At 48.6% G+C, this 18,837-nt stretch overlaps 1 protein-coding gene across 1 annotated transcript in view; it reads left to right on the forward strand.

The window, feature by feature from the left end:
• Positions 1-13,044, forward strand: part of CLEC16A (C-type lectin domain containing 16A) — a 341,368-nt gene extending 328,324 nt beyond the window's left edge. The window contains exons 24-25 of the transcript XR_012896118.2: positions 12,124-12,241; positions 12,782-13,044. The gene's annotated coding sequence lies outside the window, so the exon portion shown is untranslated. The remainder of the gene's footprint in view (positions 1-12,123; positions 12,242-12,781) is intronic.
• Positions 13,045-18,837: the final 5,793 nt, after the last annotated feature.

An 18,837-nucleotide genomic window follows, 5' to 3' on the forward strand; every position in this document is an offset into this window, starting at 1 on the left:
TTTCCGGAAGGGGCATGTAAATTTCACTAGTCGTCGTAGGGAAATCCGCGGGGGATTTAAATATCCCCCGCGGCATTTAAATAAAAATGTCCGCCGCTTTTTTCCGGCTTTTAAAAAAGCCGGAAAAGAGCGTCTAGACTGGCCCTGATCCTCCGGAAAAAGTGCCCTTTTCCGGAGGCTCTTATTCCTACTTCAAAGAGGTATAAGAGGTATACTTCAAAGTAGGAATAAGAGCCTCCGGAAAAGGGCACTTTTTCCGGAGGATCGGGGCCAGTCTAGACGCTCTTTTCCGGCTTTTTTAAAAGCCGGAAAAAAGCGGCGGACATTTTTATTTAAATGCCGCGGGGGATATTTAAATCCCCTCGGATTTCCCTACGACGACTAGTGAAATTTACATGCCCCTTCCGGAAAAGGGGCCAGTGTAGACGTAGCCTAAATGTCTGACCTTGGACTGGTCAGTGAAAAAAACCCAGGAGGGGAGGAGCATTTTTTAAAATCTGCCCCAGATTTAGGTTCCCCAAAGGGAGCTCACATTAAAGTTAATGTGGAAGCAAAAAGTTCTGGCCCATGGTAATTGACAACCACATTGGAAGTCGAGGTCACTCAGACCTTTGCACAATCCAGGCCCTGAAACCAAAGCAGTCACATGTAAGGGTTAATATTCACCAAGTAAGTTGAGAACTTAAATCGGACCCTGGCTATTTAAATCTGAAGACCTATTGTTTTATTATGGGCCCACTAGAAATGGAACTTCATCCTGTGAAAGGAAACCAGAACAGGAATTATGTAACACTCTTCCATTCATTATATGCAGGCTAGTATGTAACAGACATTCCTGTGGCAAGAAGAGATATGCTGGTACTGCTGCTGTTCCTGCTTAGCACTAAGATTTGCCATGAACAAGATCAAAAACAATCTCAAGAGAATGCATTGATAATGCAAGGATCACAAGCAGATCCTGCTGTGCCAGCTTCACTTGTCTTCCCTAGCCAAGGCCCCAAGCTGAAATCCCTGCCCCCCTCTCCCCAAGCAGAACAGACACTGAACCTCTTCATGTCCAAGGAAAGTGCAGTTTAGGGCCCAGTTTCCTGGGATAACACTCCCCAAATGGGATCAAACCCCAAAGAATTAGGTAAGCCACCTTTAAGAATGAAAGAGGGACTGTGCACACTGATTACTCCCCCAGGTAACAATTATTTACACTGGGTTGACAGAAAATAAAAATGATTTTATTACGTACAAGCAGTAGGATTTAACTGGTAATAAGTGAGAACAGGCAGAGCAAAGTAGGTTACAAATCTAAAGAAACAAAAGCACTGGGACTACATCTACACTGCTTCCCTCTTCTGCAAGAGGAAATGCAAATGGAGTGCTCATTTGCATATGTTGTGCTCTCATTTGCATTTCCTCCTTGGATCCCTTTTGCGCAAGAGGTTTTTGCACAGAAAAGTGATGCGTAGACACCTCCTTTTTACGCAAAGAAACCCTTTTACGCAAGAGCCATTCTTCCTCAAAAAATGAGTTACTTGGCCACTCCCAACCAACCACTGCTAAGCCTTAAGGACAAAAGGCTATTTGCATATGACTGCCCAGACACAGAGGCCTTCCTTGATGACTTTCATTCACACATTTAAAAATCGTAATGTATTCCCTACTCTGGGGGTCTCCAACCTTTTAAAGCATTAGATCACTTTTCAACTTTAAGTGCAATCCAGGATCTACCTCAAACCCAAATACCCTTGCCCCGCCACCTTCGTGCTACTTCTCTGAGGCCCTGCCCCTGCTCACTCTGTCCTCACATTCTCCCTCCCTTTCACCAAGTGGGGCAAAGGGTTGGGGCACAGGCTCTGGTCTTAGGCTAAGGGATTTGGAGTGTGAGGGGGCTCTGAGCTGAGCCTGGGGCAGGGAGTTAGGGTGTCGGAGGAAGTTCAGAGTGCAGGCTCTGTAAGAGTATGTCTACACTAGCTCATTAGTTCCGCGAGGAGTAACGGTAGTTCGAATTAGGATCTCTAATTCGAACTACCTACTCCGTGCTGCGTGTAGCCACGGGCACGGAGTTTGGACTAAGGGAGATTTAAAAATGGCGGTGCCTGGGAACATGCAAATGAAGCCCGGGATATTTAAATCCTGGACTTCATTTGCAACTCCGGTTGCCCTCATTTGCCTACCTAGCTTGAACTAAGGAGCTAGTGTAGACATACCCTAAGGGAGTTTGGGTCTGGGGGGGGGTACTCAGGTCTAGGGCAGGAGTTTTGGGTGTAGATGGGGGTACATGACTGAGGCAGGGGTTCAGAGCTGGCTCCAGCTGGACACTGCTTATCACAGGTAGCTCCTGGTGGCAGTGCAGTAGGGCTAAGGCAGGCTCACCCCTGCCCTGGCCCTGTACCACTCTCAAAAGCAGCCAGAAAACTCCTTCCATCCCAGGCCTTGTTGTCCCCTTCTCCCCATTCTGTGGAGATAGAATACAGCGCCTGACATCAGCGCCCCCGCCTCTCCACGGAGTCCGAACTAGCGGACATTTAAAAATGGCGGCGCCTGGCAATATGCAAATGAAGCCCGGGAAATTCAAATCTCGGGCTTCATTTGCAACTCCGGTTGCCTACATTAACCACCCTAGTTCGAACTAGGGTGGTAGTGTAGACATACCCTATAAGAATGTTTACACACCAAGTTGCAAAGATTAATTAAAGGTGAAAGGTTGAATCAATGTAGTTAAACTGATGTAATTTCAACATGTAGTCTAGAATGTGTTTATCAGAGCTGAGTTTTGCCACATTTAGCAGTGTGGTGATTTCTGTTCCTTAATATAGCCTTTTTGGTGGTTGATTGGTCAGCTAATTGTTTCCATTCTGACTGGATTACCTATGTCTGATTGTCAGGCAGGAATTATTGGGGAGACAGGAAGAAAGAAGGAAAGCAGCAATCTGTTGTTTGCCCATCTGTCAGCCTGACATGACATCCCAGGAAGTGTGCTGCCAAGGACCTGTAACTAGGGGTACGGCTAGAGTGCAAGGAGCTATCGGAAAAAGATACACAAAATGCATATAGCCAGGCATGCATCCATCTCTGCATTTTGTGTATCTTTTTTCAATACTTTTGTCAGAAGAGGGTTTTCCAAAATGTGACCCTTCTAGACTGGGCCAAATTTTGGGAAAAAAAAACTCTTTCGAAAGCCCCCTTCTTCCCCATGGAATGAGGAATACAAGAGCTTCCGAAAGAGCACATTTGCTTTTTCACAAAAAAAATGGAAGAGCAAACATGTTCCCTGAACATGGTGAAATTTTATCCTGAAACACCGCCCCCTCCCCGCAGTCTAGCCATACCCTCTGACATTACAGCACAGTTGTCAAGCATCATTTGGCCCTCTGCTACTTATCCATGTGGGTATGACCTTCAGCAGATCCGAAGTGATTTCACAGCTCCGGAAGTATGGGTGAAGGAGCTGGGGGTGCAGGTGCTGTTCTCTTTGACCCTTCCAATCAAAGGTAGGGGCCCAGGCAGAGATGGCTATATGGATGCTTGGCTATATGGATGGTGTCATCTGGAGGGGTTTGACTTCCATGATCAGGGTCTGCTGTTCCAGGAAGATTGCTAAACAGAGATGGGATCCACTTATCAAGGAAGGGAAAGAGCATGTCTGATATAGCCTGCCTAGCCTAGGGAGGAGAGCTTTAAATTACAAGAGACAAAAGCCCACAGGTACATCAAAAACATGTAAACCTGGGAGAAGGGTCGCAATCTGAGGGGATTATGGGCTGGCACTGCAAGAAAAAGGGAGCGAAGAGAGAACATCTTCATCTAAGATTTAAATAATGGCCTAGAGAGCACACTTAGAAAGCTTGCAGCAGCTGGGAAGGGCTGCAAGTACTTTGTAGGACAGGATTAAGATTCAAAAGGATCTTGGCAAACTGGAGAAATGGTTTGAAGTAAACAGGATGATGTTCAGTAAGGATGTAAATGAGATGGTACTCAGTAGAGCTTAGGAAGGTTCAGTCAGTTTCACACATACAAAAAGGGAAGTGACTGTCTGGCATGGAGTATTATAGAAAAGGCTCTGGGGATCATAGTGCATCACAAGCTAAATATGAGTCAACAGTATGACTCTGCTGGAAAAGAAGCAAACATCCTTCTGGGATGCATTAATGGGAGTGTTGGAAGTCAGATATGAGAAGTAATTCTGCTCTCCACCACACTGATTAGGCCTCAACTAGAATACTGTGACCACACTGCCAGCTTTAGACCTGGGCGACCAAGGAGACCTGCTGATGGGCGTGCACATGAATAGTCGCATGTGACCTTACCTGGGGCCAGTCAGCTAAGCAGGAGGAGAAGCACAGCAGCCAGCTCAGCCAAAGTCAAGGAGGACAGAGGCACTCGCTCACTTGTCTCTGGTAAATGCTCTGCTTTGGTGGGAGCAACAGCAGGTTGCGCGCCCAGGGTGGGTGCCCTGTAGAAGACATGCGGGGATAGGGTGAGGCAGGCTGTGCTGAAGAGGCTAAGGGTGAGGCTGAGTTTGGTGGAGACTGAAAGAGCGTGTGTGTGTAGTTTCTCTCTGTGTTCTGGCTGGCTGGGGTTTGGAACAGGATGTGTGGGCATGTGTGTGTGGGTGTAGCTTTGCTCTGTGTTCTGGCTGGCTGGGGTTTGGCCCAAGCCAGCTATCCGGGTTTGTGTTATTGTGGAGCAGGTCTGGGTCCACCCCTTTTTTCTTCCCCTTCCTCCCCTAAGAGCCCCATAGGGGAACTGAGAGGGGGGCTTGGCTATTGGCTGGGGAGAGGAATATGACATGAGTTATTGGGGGGGGGGCTTTAAATTGTGTCCCCCATTAGCAGTTGGTCCTGTCCTCCTGCTTCCCTGGCTGGCTCAGAAGCTTCACTCACTTTTGTTGGGGGTGGGTAGGAGTTGGGATGGGACTGCTGCTGCTGCTGCTGCTGCTGCTGCTGCTGCTTCCCCAGTGTGAGGTAGGTGGGTGGATGCAGAAGAGATTAGTAAGTGTTACTGAAATCGGCTCTCCCATGTGCCCCCTATTAACAGGAGAGGAAAATGAGTCACAGCCGGTGGTGTCTGTCTGTCTGAAACACATACCTTGCATTCAACTCTTGATCATCTATCCACAACTTCAGGCTTTGGGTTTTTTTGTTTGGTTTGGTTTTTTGGAGCAGCTTTACTTGGTGAGAGATTAGCCCTTTTGAGCTTCACAGACCTGGAGAAGAGCTTTGAGGAGTTCCAAAGATTGTCTCTGTCACCAACCGTATTTGGTCCAATTGAAGCTATTACTTCACTCACCTTGTGGCTCTCATCCAGGCACCAGCATGACTACAACAGAACAGCAAAACCCACTGTATCACGTCAAGATATACAAAATATATAGCCTAGTACCAGACATGATGTATTGATTTAACTATTCCTTCACTCATACATTTGTAACAAGCCAAGTTCAGAAGTTTATATCACTGAATTTTAACTCTAATAAGTTCTCAAGCAGCATTTTTCTTGCTTTCCCTATCTGTAAATAATTTAATTATTATGGATGAAAATATTTCAGGATTTCTGTGTACTATGAAATCAGTTAAATTTCTAAGTTATTTGCAACAAAAGAAAAAAAAAACCCTAGAGATTTCAGATGCCTAGGTATCCTCTGGAATCAGTTAAAATTGCCTTCCCCAGTGAAGGGCAAGTGATCCTTTTTTTTACCCACTGTTTCATTTCACAATCTGATTCCATTCAAAAACAGCAGCCTGCCTTTTGTGTGTTGTATCTTAGGGAACATATTTAATCTAAAATAATCCATTCTCCATGTAGCTCTTAAAGGAAGAGCTTGGCCAAGAAAGACTGCGACAATGCCCTTTGCAAGGGGCAGAGACAATAGCCCTGAACTCAGGGGAGCAGGGAACTGAACAGCTTCCAAGTGAAGTGGGGGTGGCACCATGCCAAGGGTAGGGGAGCCGAGGCACCAAAATGCAAGTTCGCCCAGGGCACCGTTTTTCCTAAAGCCAGCCCTTTGTGACCAGTTCTAGGCACCACATTCCAGAAATGATATGGACAAACTGAAGAAAGTCTAGAGCAACAAAAAAGATTAAAGGTCTAGAATAATTAAAGGGCTATGAGGAAAGCTTGAAAAAATGGGTTTGTTTAGTCTGGAGAAGAGAAAACTGAGGAAACGTGATAACCATTTTCAAGTACATAAAAGATAGTGACAACGAGGTAGAAAAATTAACCTCTGAGGATAGGACAGGAAGCAATGGGCTTAAATTGCAGCAAGGGTAGTTTATTATGGGTATATTTACACAGCAACGTTATTGCAGAATAATGACCATTATTCTGAATATCTACACAGCAATAATATCGAAATAACGGGTGACTTATTCTGAAATCTGTACACCCCATTCTACGAGGAATAATGTGTGTTCTGAAACAGTTATTTTGAAACGGGCTGTGTAGCTGGGGGAACTGAAGTTACTTTGATAGAATAGTGATAGAAATGTAGCCGTGTTAGTCTGGGGTAGTTGAAGCAAAATGCAGGACAATGTAGCACTTTAAAGACTAACAAGATGGTTTATTAGATGATGAGCTTTCGTGGGCCAGACCCACTTCCTCAGATCAAATAGTGGAAGAAAGTAGTCACAACCATATATACATATATTCGATAGAAGGCGCCTCAAGCTCTTCCCAAGGTGCCCTGCTGGCTGCTCTGTCCACACTCAGCAAAACTCTATATTCCCCTCCTTCCCCTGGAGCCCCTTAAGCTGCAACTGCAGAAGGAAGGGCTTGTGACAAGCATGAGGCCCTGTCAGCCCTGAGCCACCCTGCAGCTGCCTCAGAACTTGGCAAATGAGTGACTCTGTTGCTCTACCCAGTCCTCTACTGCTCCCAGGGAGCAGTCACACAGCTCCCAGGAGCCTGCCAGTGGCTGAAAGAGGTGTGCGCCTTCCTGGTCTGGTGTGGAGATACTGGACCTTACTGAGGTCTGGGGAGAGGAGGCAAACCTCCAGGGTCTTTGCACCAGACTCAGGAACGTGGACATCTATGGCCACATGGCTGCGACCCTGTCCAGCAAAGGACATGTCCGCACCCAAGAGCAGATCAGGATGAAGGTGAAAGAGCTCTGCCAGGCATATGCAAGGGCTCAGGAGGACAGCTCCCACTCCAGGGCAGAACCCCACACCTGCCCCTACTATGAAGATTTCGACCGCATGCTGGGGGGTGGGACCAGGGCCGGCTTTAGGAAGTGAGGGGCCTAATTCAAACCACTTTGGGAGGTCGTCCCCCCCAGGATTTTTAGTTAAGCAAAAAAAAACAAAAAACAAAAAAAGCACCCACACAACAAACCACAAACACACACAAATATCACATCAGAAGTAGATCTGATCAAAAATGCCATCCTTTATTATGCAAAATTTTACACAAAATTAAATCAGTTGCCTTAAGTGTAGGTCAAATATTTTCAATTGCAAACTATCCAATTTTTTCAATAAAGTTTAAAGATTGATTTTTAAAAAGTTACCAGGGGGCATTGCAATTTTCTGTTACATTGATCTACTTTTTAAATAGCAAAAAAAATGAGTCTTTGTTAAGAAAGTGTCAGTTCTGTGGTCAAATTCCAGGCCTTAGTGATTTCAGCACCAATGATTTCACTAGATAATATGGTACCTCACCACCATTGCCTCATTTGCACTGCTCTTCAACACACTGCCTGCATGTTGAGTCCAAGATCAGTCTAGACAAGATTTTATCAATGATTTTTGCTCATGCAATCACTGAGACAAGACAAGGACTCTCAATTGATTCTAGTCAGCTCTGCCTTTAAACACTGGATGCAAAGTGTCAGATACGATTGAGGACTCCCAAATAGACTCTACATCACCAGAAATAAAACCCGTTTCCATCTTTTGTGACTTTCAGTTAGATGTGACTCACTATCCTCTGCTTAGTGTTCAAGTTATGGTAGACCCTAAGCCAGGTCATGTTAAGTTCAGGTCTTTTAATCCTACAATATGGATAACAACATTTAATTCTCCCAGCTCCAAGTCTTAAGTGAATTTCAAACCAAAAGAGCCAAAATTGATTACCTTGACACAGCAAGTGTGTCTACTGATCTCTGTGGCAAAGTAGGTTGTCTATATAAATAAGGTCTGCTCCTGAAGCCTTTTCCTACAGTTGATTAACAGATGGCAGTAGATAGCTCATTCAGACCACTGGCTGATAATAGTTAGTCACCCTGACCAGTCATTAACCATAGTCATGGACTCACCCTACTCTCCATTGTCTCTATGATTCTCTGATGACTTTGACAAAAAAGGAGGGTGGAAAGGGAAACTGAAGGGAGAGGTCTCTCTAAATTCACTAATCAAAGAGCAGTATTGCCAAACCAAAAATCACAAGGAACACCTACACAAAGTTATGAGAATGGTCTACAAATCATAAGATATTTTAAAAATAAAACATGTTTGATTTTTATTGGCCTTTTGTTTGAGTATTTAGGATTCATGTTTTAAAGCTGGCCTCCTTAGGTGTAAGGCCCAGAAGTATAGAGAACTTTTTTAAACGAAAGTTGAGATTCCTACATAATCAACTGACTCCAGGCCTTTAGAAAAAACACCAAAATATTTTAAGACTTGTGGTAAAACAATGGATGAATTCTTGTGAGCCCATGCTTTGCCCACAATATCAATAAAAAAACAATAGCAACATCTTCTCCACTAAACATCCAAATGAGATACAGGCAGTCCCCGGGTTACGTACAAGATAGGGACTGTAGGTTTGTTCTTAAGTTGAATCTGTATGTAAGTCGGAACTGGCGTCCAGATTCAGCCGCTGCTGAAACTGATCAGTTTCAACAGCGACTGAATCTGGATGCCAGTTCTGACTTACATATAGATTCAACTTAAGAACCCCAGGCATCCCCAAGTCAGCGCTGCTGAAACTGATCAGCGGCTGATTTCAGGAAGCCTGGGGCAGAGCAACTCTGCCTCGGGCTTCCTGTAGTCAGGGCTGGTCAGTTTCAGCAGCAGCTGACTTGGGGACGCCTGGGGCAGAGCAGCTGGGGTGCTGCTGGGTTGCTCCAGTAGCACCGCTCCTCGGCGCTACTGGACCAACCCAGCAGCACCCCAGCTGCTCTGCCCCAGGCGTCCTGATTCAGCCACTGCTGAAACTGACCAGCAGCGGCTGAATCAGGACCTGGGGCAGAGCAGCTGGGGTGCTGCTGGGTTGGTCCAGTAGTGCCCAGAGCGGCGCTGCAGGACCAATCGGCAGCACCCCAGCTGCTCTGCCCCAGGGTCCAAAACAAAAGCCTGGTCTGCTGGGGGGGGGGCACACTAGCTGCGCCCCCTCCCCCCCCCCAGCAGACCAGGGACACGGGGAGCAGAGCCGCAGCGGCAGCGGGGTGCCGCGCCTCTGAGGCTTTGCTCTGGCAAAGTCTCAGAGGCGCGGGACCCCGCCGCTGCTGCGGCTTCAGTCCCGGTACCTGTGGTCTGCTGGCATACAGATAGTTCCACGAGGCGTACACATAGTTCGGAATGGCTTGCTAGTTCGAACTATCTAGCCCATGCCGCGTGTAGCCGCGCGGCACGGGGTTCAAACAAGCCAGCATTTAAAAATGGCGCCGGCCGGCTTTTGCAAATGAAGCCCGGGAAATTCAAATCCCGGGCTTCATTTGCACGTTCGGTATGCCTACATTACCCCGCTAGTTCGCACTAGCGGGGTAGTATAGACATACCCTCTAAAAGTATCATAAGGAAGAGGAAGAAAAATTGTTCTGCTTGGCCTTTGAGGTTAGGATGAGACACAATGGGCTTAAATTGCAGCAAGGGAGGTTTAGATTGGACATTAGGAAAAACTTCCTGCCTGTCAGGATGGTTAAACACTGGAATAAATTGCCTAGTGAGATTGTGGAATCGCCATCACTGGAGATATTGAAGACCAGATTAGACAGACACCTGTCAGGGATGAGCTAGGGCAACTCAACTTTGGAAGCCCCAGGGGCCACACTGATACTTATAGAACATGATGAGGGCCTCAACTTAAGTGTGGTTGCATATGCAAGCAAATATATACAAATAGCTTCTCTCACACTGACAGGCATGAATACAAAGATTAAGGCAAAACTACACAACACACAGGCCCCATTTAAGTCAGTTCTGCTGATATTAATCAAATGCAATAATTACCCGATTTCTACCCATGTGACAGCACGTTTCATGAGCAATGACAGTCCCAGAATTTAACTACTAAAACACATATCAACAGAAGATCATTACACTGACTACTTTTTTGTTTTGGCTCCCACTCACCGGCCATGTGTTGATCCCCACATAAACCCAAACTGCACCATGGGTCGCAAACAAACTGGCCGTGGGCAGCATACGTAGGGTATGTCTACACTACCCCCCTAGTTCGAACTAGGGGGGGTAATGTAGTCATAAGGAGTTGCAAATGAAGCCTGGGATTTGAATTTCCCGGGCTTCATTTGCATAAAGCCAGCCGGTGCCATTTTTAAATGCCGGCTAGTTCGGACTGCGTGCTGCGCGGCTACACGCGGCACAAACTAGCTAGTTCGGATTAGGCTTCCTAATCCGAACTAGCTAGTTCATGCCGCGTGGCACGCAGTCTGAACTAGCTGCATTTAAAAATGGCACCGGCTGGCTTTATGCAAATGAAGCCTGGGAAATTCAAATCCCGGGCTTCATTTGCAACTCCGTATGCGTATATTACCCCCCCTAGTTCAAGCTAGGGGGGTAGTGTAGACATACCCCAAGTTATTAATAAATATTTTTAAACCTTTACCTAATCTCTCTGCTGCCATGGCTCCTCTCCTTGCTCCATCATCTCCCCTCGTGCCTGCTGCCCCCTAACACCTCACCCTCCTCTGCAGTCCTGACTCCTGCCCTCCTCATTGCCCTCAGCCCTCCTGCAACCTGCTCCCCTCCACCAGCCCTTCTCGCCCCCCTGTGCCCACTCCTCCAATAGTCCCACTCTGATCATGTGAGCTACCCCTCCTCATCCCCTCTTCTAACACCTCCCTTGCCTCTCTCCTCTGGTGCTGGTCCCTCCCCTGCAGGTGTCTGCCCTTCTGCTTCACCCCAAAATCCCTTGGCACCTGCACCTTCCCTTAGCCCTGCACCCTCATGGTGCCTCCCTCTTCCCTTACTGTCCCTGCCCCCTTTGCCCTCTTTTTCCCTGATACCCACCCCCTTGCCACTCTCTGCCCCATTCCCCTCCTGCCTCTCTGTGCCCGCACACATGCCTTGCTCCATCCCCACCTTTCTCATGTCCACTCCTTCTTTCAAGCTTTCTCCCAGCACCTCCCCCTCTAGCCCCCAATGCCCTTCCCTTCTCCTCTCCTTTCCCAGCATCACTCTGTCCCCTCTCCCACTGACACCTCCCCTCCTGCCCTTGGCCTCCTAGCATTTGTCTCTCCTGCACCCCTGTCTCTTGGTGCCTTCCCCTCCCCCCACCCAAGCCCCTTCTCCTTCCACCCCTCTGCCTCTCCCCAAGCCCCTTCCCCCCACACTCATCCCATCCCTACCCCCCCAAACTCCCCACCTCTTCCTAAGCCTAAGCCCAAGCCCCTCCCCTTCCCTTCCCCCTTGCCCTGCCCCGCTGCCACTGCACAAGCCTGTTCCCTACCATCTGCCTTCCATGTTGCGGTTGTGGGGCTGGAGTCGAACCTGGCACCAGTGAGGCCCCACAAAGTGGCCTCCCAGGACTTTTAAAATCCTGGGCCGTGACATTACGTCATGGCCCGGGCATCCTCCCCGCCCAAGTGCAGCGCCGCATGTGGGCAGCAGCAGGCGGCAAGGAGGAGTCGCACACAGCAGGGGCTGAGGGGGATGCTCTGGGGGTGGGGTGGGAGGACATGTGAGGGGACCAACAGGGGGGGCTGCGGCCCGCTCCGGGCAGAGCCGGGGGGAGACCCAGCTCCACATATTGGTGGAGCAGGGCCCCCGGCTCTGTAACTCGCTGGCCAGCACTTCCGGGTTCAGGGGTGTGGGCCCCCCTTAGGCATGGGGCCTGATTCAGCCAAATCAGTTGAATTGGCCTAAGGCCGGCCCTGGGTGGGACAGTCCCTTCACCCCCCCACCCTGGTTGTGGACTCAGGGCTTGAGATGCCTGTCGTCATCCCCGCAGGGAGAGGAGGAGGAGGAGCCAGATGAGGCCAGCAGCAGCACCCTCCTAACCCTGGAGCTGGTACCCCTCCCTGTGGACGTGTCCCAGGTGTCGTCTGAGGCTGGGGAAGGAACATCATGTGAGTGCCATCACATTCCCTTCGCACGGAGGGTCGAGGCGGTGGGCGGCGAGGGGTAGCTGGGCACTGCTTGCTTGGCCCTTGCGGCCTGGGGATCATGCAGCAGCCTGTGCACATGGGAGCACACGCCACACTACTCCTGGCCACACAGCCCCAGGAGGCTGCCACAGAGGATCCTTGAGCTATTGGCCACAGGGTGTCTGGAGAGGCCTGCCTTGCTCATGACAGCAGATTGGGACACACTCCCCCCACAGGCCACCTCTAGAAGGAGGCTGGGGACACACACTTACGCACACACTCACACTCAGCAGTCCTGCCCACAGCACATGGAAATGCCTGAACTCTTAGGGCAGCATCCATTCCTGGGGACATCTGGGCCCCTGAAGGAATAGGCCCACTGGCCAGAGTGTACATGACCTTGCTCCAAGCACGCCACCTTTGACTGAGCCGAGAACTGTCACTCTCGGCTCCCAGATGAGTGCAAGGCTTCAGGCACAGCATCCTCTGGAAAGACTGACCATCTCTCTTTATTCTCCACAGCCAGACCAGCTGCAAGAGGGGGTGGTCAACACCACCCAGGACAGCCTCCCGAACCCCCGAGACCCATGCAATTGCCAGCACGATGCCTGCTCCGGCTTCTGTTCCCACTCCTGCCCTTGCTGTAGCTCCCCCTACTACTCCCTCTCCCACTCCTCCCACTTCTGCCCCAACACCCTGCTCCCCATGGCTGCTGTGGCCCCCACACCCTGGCAGTGGGATCACCAGAGCCAGGCACCACTCCCAGCCCCAGCCCCAGCCCCAGCCCTGAGCCTCTCCTCACCCCTCCACCTGCTTCCAGTTCCCACCTCCAAGGTTCTCATCCCCCCTCTCTTCTCCCTTCTCCCAGTTTCTTTCCCCAGTCCCTCCCTAGTTACTTTGACCCCAAATTAAAAAAAGCAGATATTATTTTTTCAAAAATAAACTGTTTTTATTGTTTCAGCAGGGGAGGGGGGAAGGGGGAGTATAGGAGGAAAGGCAGAGAGGGGCGATGCACAGGCCCCTAGTGGGGCAGCTCAGAGGAGAGTGTCACTGGGCTTTCTGCGAGAAACTCTCCCTCAGGGCCTCCCAGACACACATGGCCCCCTGAAGGGCCGGCCAGACGGCAGCTTTGAATGGGTCCTGCCAATGTGGTCAGCCTCTGCCCCCAACCCTGGCAGGAATTTCTCCCCCTTCCTTTCACAAATATTGTGGAACACACAACACATGGCCACTACGTGTGGGATGTTGCCCTTCCTGAGTTCCAGCCAAGTGAGGAGGCATCTGAAATGCACCTTGAAATGCCCAAAGGCACCCTCCATAACCATGCGGGCTCTGCTGAGCCTGGCATTGTAGTGTTCCTGAGAAGGGTTGAGGTGGCCGGTGTATGGTGTCATGAGCCAAGGCAAGAGAGGTTAGGCCACATCCCCCACCCTGCAGATGGGCATGTCTATGTCCCCAACCTTGATGGCGCAGTCGGAGAGAAAAGTTCTATCAGGAAGCTTCTGGAACACGCTAGAGTTTCTGAAGACACGTATGTCGTGCGCCTTCCCCAGCCGCCTGATGTAGATGTCAGTGAATTAGACCCTGTGATCCGCGATGGCTTGTAGGACCATTGAAAAGTATCCCTTCTGGTTGATGAAGAGAGATGCCCAGTGGGCAGGTACATGGATGAGGATGTGGGTGCCATCATCAACAACCCCCGGCCCTGCAGTTGGGAAGGCTGTGTCAGCAAACCCGATGATGATGGCATCCACATTGCAGAGGTGGATGACCCTGCGCAGCAGGATGGTGTTGATGGCCTGCACCACATGCAGATGGAGACAAACGAACAGAGATTAACAGGGGTGCCAGGGCCATTGGGAGGTCCCACAACCCACTGCTGCTCCTCTCCCTCCCACACACACACACCAGGAGCAACTCCCCTCACTCACCCAACCCCTGGCAGGTCTTTGTGAGGGTGGGACTGAAAAAACCTCCCAGAGTAAACTAGAGGCATAAGGATCTTGAGCAAAAAGGGGTTTTTGCGCAAAATGGACATGTCCACACTGCTTGTTTTTGCACAAAAACTTCTTGCACAAAAAGCATTGGAAGAGATTGAAAATGCTAATGAGCATGAGAAAATGCTAATGAGCATTTCATCTGCATTGCCGCTTCCAAAAAAAACCTGTAGTGTAGACATAGGCTGGAATAGATTGTGAAGGGAGGTTGTGGAATTTCCATCATTGGTGGTCTCTAGATAATACTTAGTCCTGCCATGAGTGTATTAATTGACATCTCAAGGCCCCTTCCAAGCGTACAATTCTATGATTCTGAATCTTTTGGATTTTTTAAATAGTTGTTCAGAGAAACCTTGTCATTTATTCCACTGTCAACCAGTAATAGGAGGGAAAAAATACCAAGCAGCTGAGGCTTCTCTTCTCTCTTTCTCCATACCTTTTGCATACATTTCTTTTCCTCTATAAATAACACAGAGTGTTATTTGGAAGAGAAAGTCATTTTTAGAGGTGATAAATCATCATCTGGCAACTGGAGAGACAAAGGGGGCTACAAGCCAACACTGAACTTCCTTGAGCGAGAACAATGTCCACATTTTAAAAAAAGCCTTGTGTGTGTAGGAGGGAAAGGAGCAGACACACTGTGAGGGGTCACCTCTCCCTCGGTCTGGGTCCCCTCCTTCGCCACCCTTGTCCCGGCCCTCCTGACTGTGTCCCTCACTCAGTGCGGCCGCAGACACCTCCTTTCTTTATGCTTTCCCCCTTGCTCGGGGGTTGAGGGGGGCCTGGGCCCACCCTCTCTCCAGGCCCCAGCCCAGGGCCCTAAGGTGGGGGTGCTCCTTCCCGACGCCACCCACCTGGCTGACGGGGCTAACTGCCTAAACATGTCAGCCTGCAAGCAGTTCTCCATCTGCCCGCCACCAGCTACTTCCTCACCCCTGAGTGTCTGGGCTTCACCCTCAGCCTCCCGCTCCACTAGCCTCAGTTTCCGCTGTCCTCCCTCAGTCCCGGCCACTCCTTCCCCTGTTCTCTGCCTCTCCTCCTTTTAATACAGCCGTCTCCCCTTCTGCGCCTGTGCCGGCGTCCCAGGGCCGGCTCCCTGCCCTGTCTCCGTTGTCCTCACCTGACCTGCCCCCCCCCCACTGCGCCTGCGCCAGTGCTGCTGCGACTGGGGTCGGAGGCGCATGCGCCATCAGAGAATAGGGTGCCGCTCGCCGGCTCCGCTCTGGCTTCCGGCTCTCCTCTTGCCGCGGGCCGGGGAGAGAGCGGCTCGTCCGGCCCCTGGCGGAGGTCTAGTGGCGGGGACACGCCTTGCTCCGCGACCCCGTCACACACACCAATTTCATTTTATTTGGTGCCAGAAGGAGTATAGATTAGGAAAGAGCTTAGAAACATAGCAGCTGCAAGCACCACTCTAACTTCGTTCACCAGTGGAAGTTATGTGCCATTGAAGCAGTATAACCAATGGCAGTTTGGCTCACTGCCGAATGGAAGGAACTCATAGGAGTATGAAGGAGCAGTCAATTTTTGAAGAAGGCAAAGGGCCAAAATGTTGGAGCAGGATTCTCTAGGGCAATAGTTCTCAAGCTATGGTCAGTGGACCCCTTAGGATCTGCAGACAGTCTGAGATTTCTAACAGGGTCTGCACCTCCATTGTTGGGGTCTGCAAATGAAAAAAAAAGTTGAAAACCATTATTCCAGGGGTCCTGGGAGTCTGCATAATTCCAAGGTCAGGTCTCCCCTAATTCCTCTTCACTGTTCTTAATATAGGCCTTGACTGCACACAAATGTACCACTACAGTTAGAGCAGTACAAACGCCACCTCTTAGGGTGGATGCAGCTATATTGCTATGAAGCCACTTCATAGCTGTAAATCTGCACCTGTAAGGAAGGGGTGTTAGCCACACAAAATTCTCTGTCAGTTCTACACCCTAGGGCTCAAGGTGTAACCTTGTTAATTTAAATACCCACCCTTATCCAATTCCTAGGGCTTGTGGTGTAACTTTCTGCAGGTTCACGGGCTCTTTTGCTAGTAAAAAATCTTTATACGTTAATATCCTTACTTTCTACTTATTAACAGGTACCAAGCAAGCAGAATATCCATGCTAAGCATAAAGTGCCATGCTCACCAATACAGATCAAGGCAGGAAAATTTCCCACGTTGGCCAGCCAAGGTCAGTCTTGTTGGGATTCTGGTTGCTGCATGTCACAGTTGTGCAGAGCTCTGATATTAGGCTGTGTCTTGGAAGAGAGTACTTTCAGGTCTTTTCTTCTTGTCATTCTTTCTGTTCCTTCTTCTCCTTTCTTCTTTTCTTGCTGGTCTCCTTCTTGGAAACTTGAGTCCTGCTTAGCTAGACCTTACCCAATTATTTTACTAAAATGTTACTAACCAATCATAACACACTGTAACAGAATTACCTAACCAATCATACCCATCACCTTAATTGATTTATACCTAGCAAAATTAATTATACAGCAGAAAAAAAAATTAAAAAACAGATAGGCTGTGTCTAGACTGCATCCCTTTTCCGTAAAAGGGATGCAAATTAGACACATCGCAATTGCATATGAAGCGGGGATTTAAATCCCCCCCCTGCTTCATTTGCATAAACATGGCTGCCGCTTTTTTCCGGCTCGGGGCTTTGCCGGAAAAAAGCGCCAGTCTAGACGGGGATCTTTTGGAAAATAAAGCCTTTTCTGAAAGATTCCTTATTCCTTTTTTTATGAGGAATAAGGGATCTTTCAGAAAAGGCTTTATTTTCCAAAAGATCCCCGTCTAGACTGGCGCTTTTTTCCGGCAAAGCCCCGAGCCGGAAAAAAGCGGCAGCCATGTTTATGCAAATGAAGCGGGGGGGGATTTAAATCCCCACTTCATATGCAATTGCGATGTGTCTAATTTGCATCCCTTTTACGGAAAAGGGATGCAGTCTAGACACAGCCATAGAGGTAATACAGACAAACTATAGGAATTACATTGCCAGCTGGGTGATTCTTTCTGTGCTCCAGGAGAGATAACACACTGTTGTTTCTTAAACAAAACAAAATAAAACAAAAAGCAACCTAACTGCGGGGGGGAGGAGGAGGGACAGAAATCTCATATGAAAAAAGGTAGCGATATTTGGGTATAAACATACCATAGTCCTGGTTTGAACTTGAAACATACACACGCTCACACACGTGCGCACACACGCACACGCACACGCACACTCTCTCTCTCTCTCTCTCTCTCTCATTCACTCAGAATACTGATCAGCCCCTGGCCTGTGGTTGGAAAGATCACATTTTGGGGGCTGAATGGGTGAAAAAAGTGGTGTCATGGTTCCAGGACTAGCAGCACCTCTGCTGAATCTCCTCAGCTTTCAATCTTCTATCTTTTGCCTCTCCTTGGGGTGTTGGGGAGGAACATGCAAGTCTCTCCCTCTTATTTAGAGCAAGTACTGGGCTATAGAACCCTGTGTATCAACTGTACTTACCCTGCAGGTATGGCTGGGGGTATGTCTACACAGTAGGGTTATTTCAGAATAACTGATGTTAGTGCACATCTACACTACAAGCAGTTAATTTGACATAATGTCAAAATAATGGTGAGCTGGAGGACTTCTTACTCTGAGTCCTGTAACCCTCATTGTATGAGAAGTAAGGGAAGTCGGAAGAAGAGTGCTCTACCTTGGACTTCCTGCTGTATAGACAGCACCAAAAGCTGAAATCAGCTATTTTGATTTAAGATACGCAATTGATGTAGCTCAGGTTGCGTAGCTTATTTTGGTTTTAGCCCTGTTCTGTAGACATGTCTTCATTGTGGGTCTTGTGGTACAACTGTAGATCCTTTTTCCTGGGCTCCATAGAGACAAGTATGGTATGGCTCAGCCCACTATCCCAGATATGGAGAGACCAATCTTCCTTAAAAAGCATCATATCCCCCCAAAAAATGAATAAAGGATGCTCCATTGACTGATTGGAGTTAGAGATTCTTGTAAGTCTATCATCTAAAATTGTCATTTCTCTCTGTCTTTGTCTTGTTTAGGATGTTGCAAAATCCTTCCGGAAAAATTTCTTTGAGAGACAGTGCAGGGAAGTCCCTGTTTATTTCTTATAATCTAATAGCTGATTTACTGAGGCTTGTCCTTGCAAGTTTGAAGCATTATGTGCCATGGTGTGTTATCTGATTCATTAGAGGTTAAACTTCCCTTTGCTAAAGTCTGTTGTTAGGTAATAAAATATGATTGTACAGTCTTTGTAACCAAATCTAGACAATGACATGCAAATGAGGCACTGGCAGGGAATGCCTGGGAGTTTTAGACAGCCTCTTTTCCTGGAACGATAAGGAAATTGATTTCTCTGGTAAATGAACAACAACTCAGGGTCTTAAAGTACAACAGCACGTGGCTGCTCAGTGACATTTGTCAAACATACACTGGCTTCTTAGAAATACGGTCACTGAACGGAACACTGGTGTCTGTAACAAATATTTTCTGTTTTGTTACTAAAGAAACAGAGTAATGGAGCTGAATTCTCAGCTGCTGCAAATTCCATTGATCTCAGTGGAGCTGCACTGACCCTGTGTATACCAACAGAGAATTTACC

This window comes from Pelodiscus sinensis, chromosome 15 (assembly GCF_052426305.1).
Source record: "Pelodiscus sinensis isolate ZL-2025 chromosome 15, ASM5242630v1, whole genome shotgun sequence".
NCBI classification, from domain to species: Eukaryota; Metazoa; Chordata; order Testudines; family Trionychidae; genus Pelodiscus; species Pelodiscus sinensis.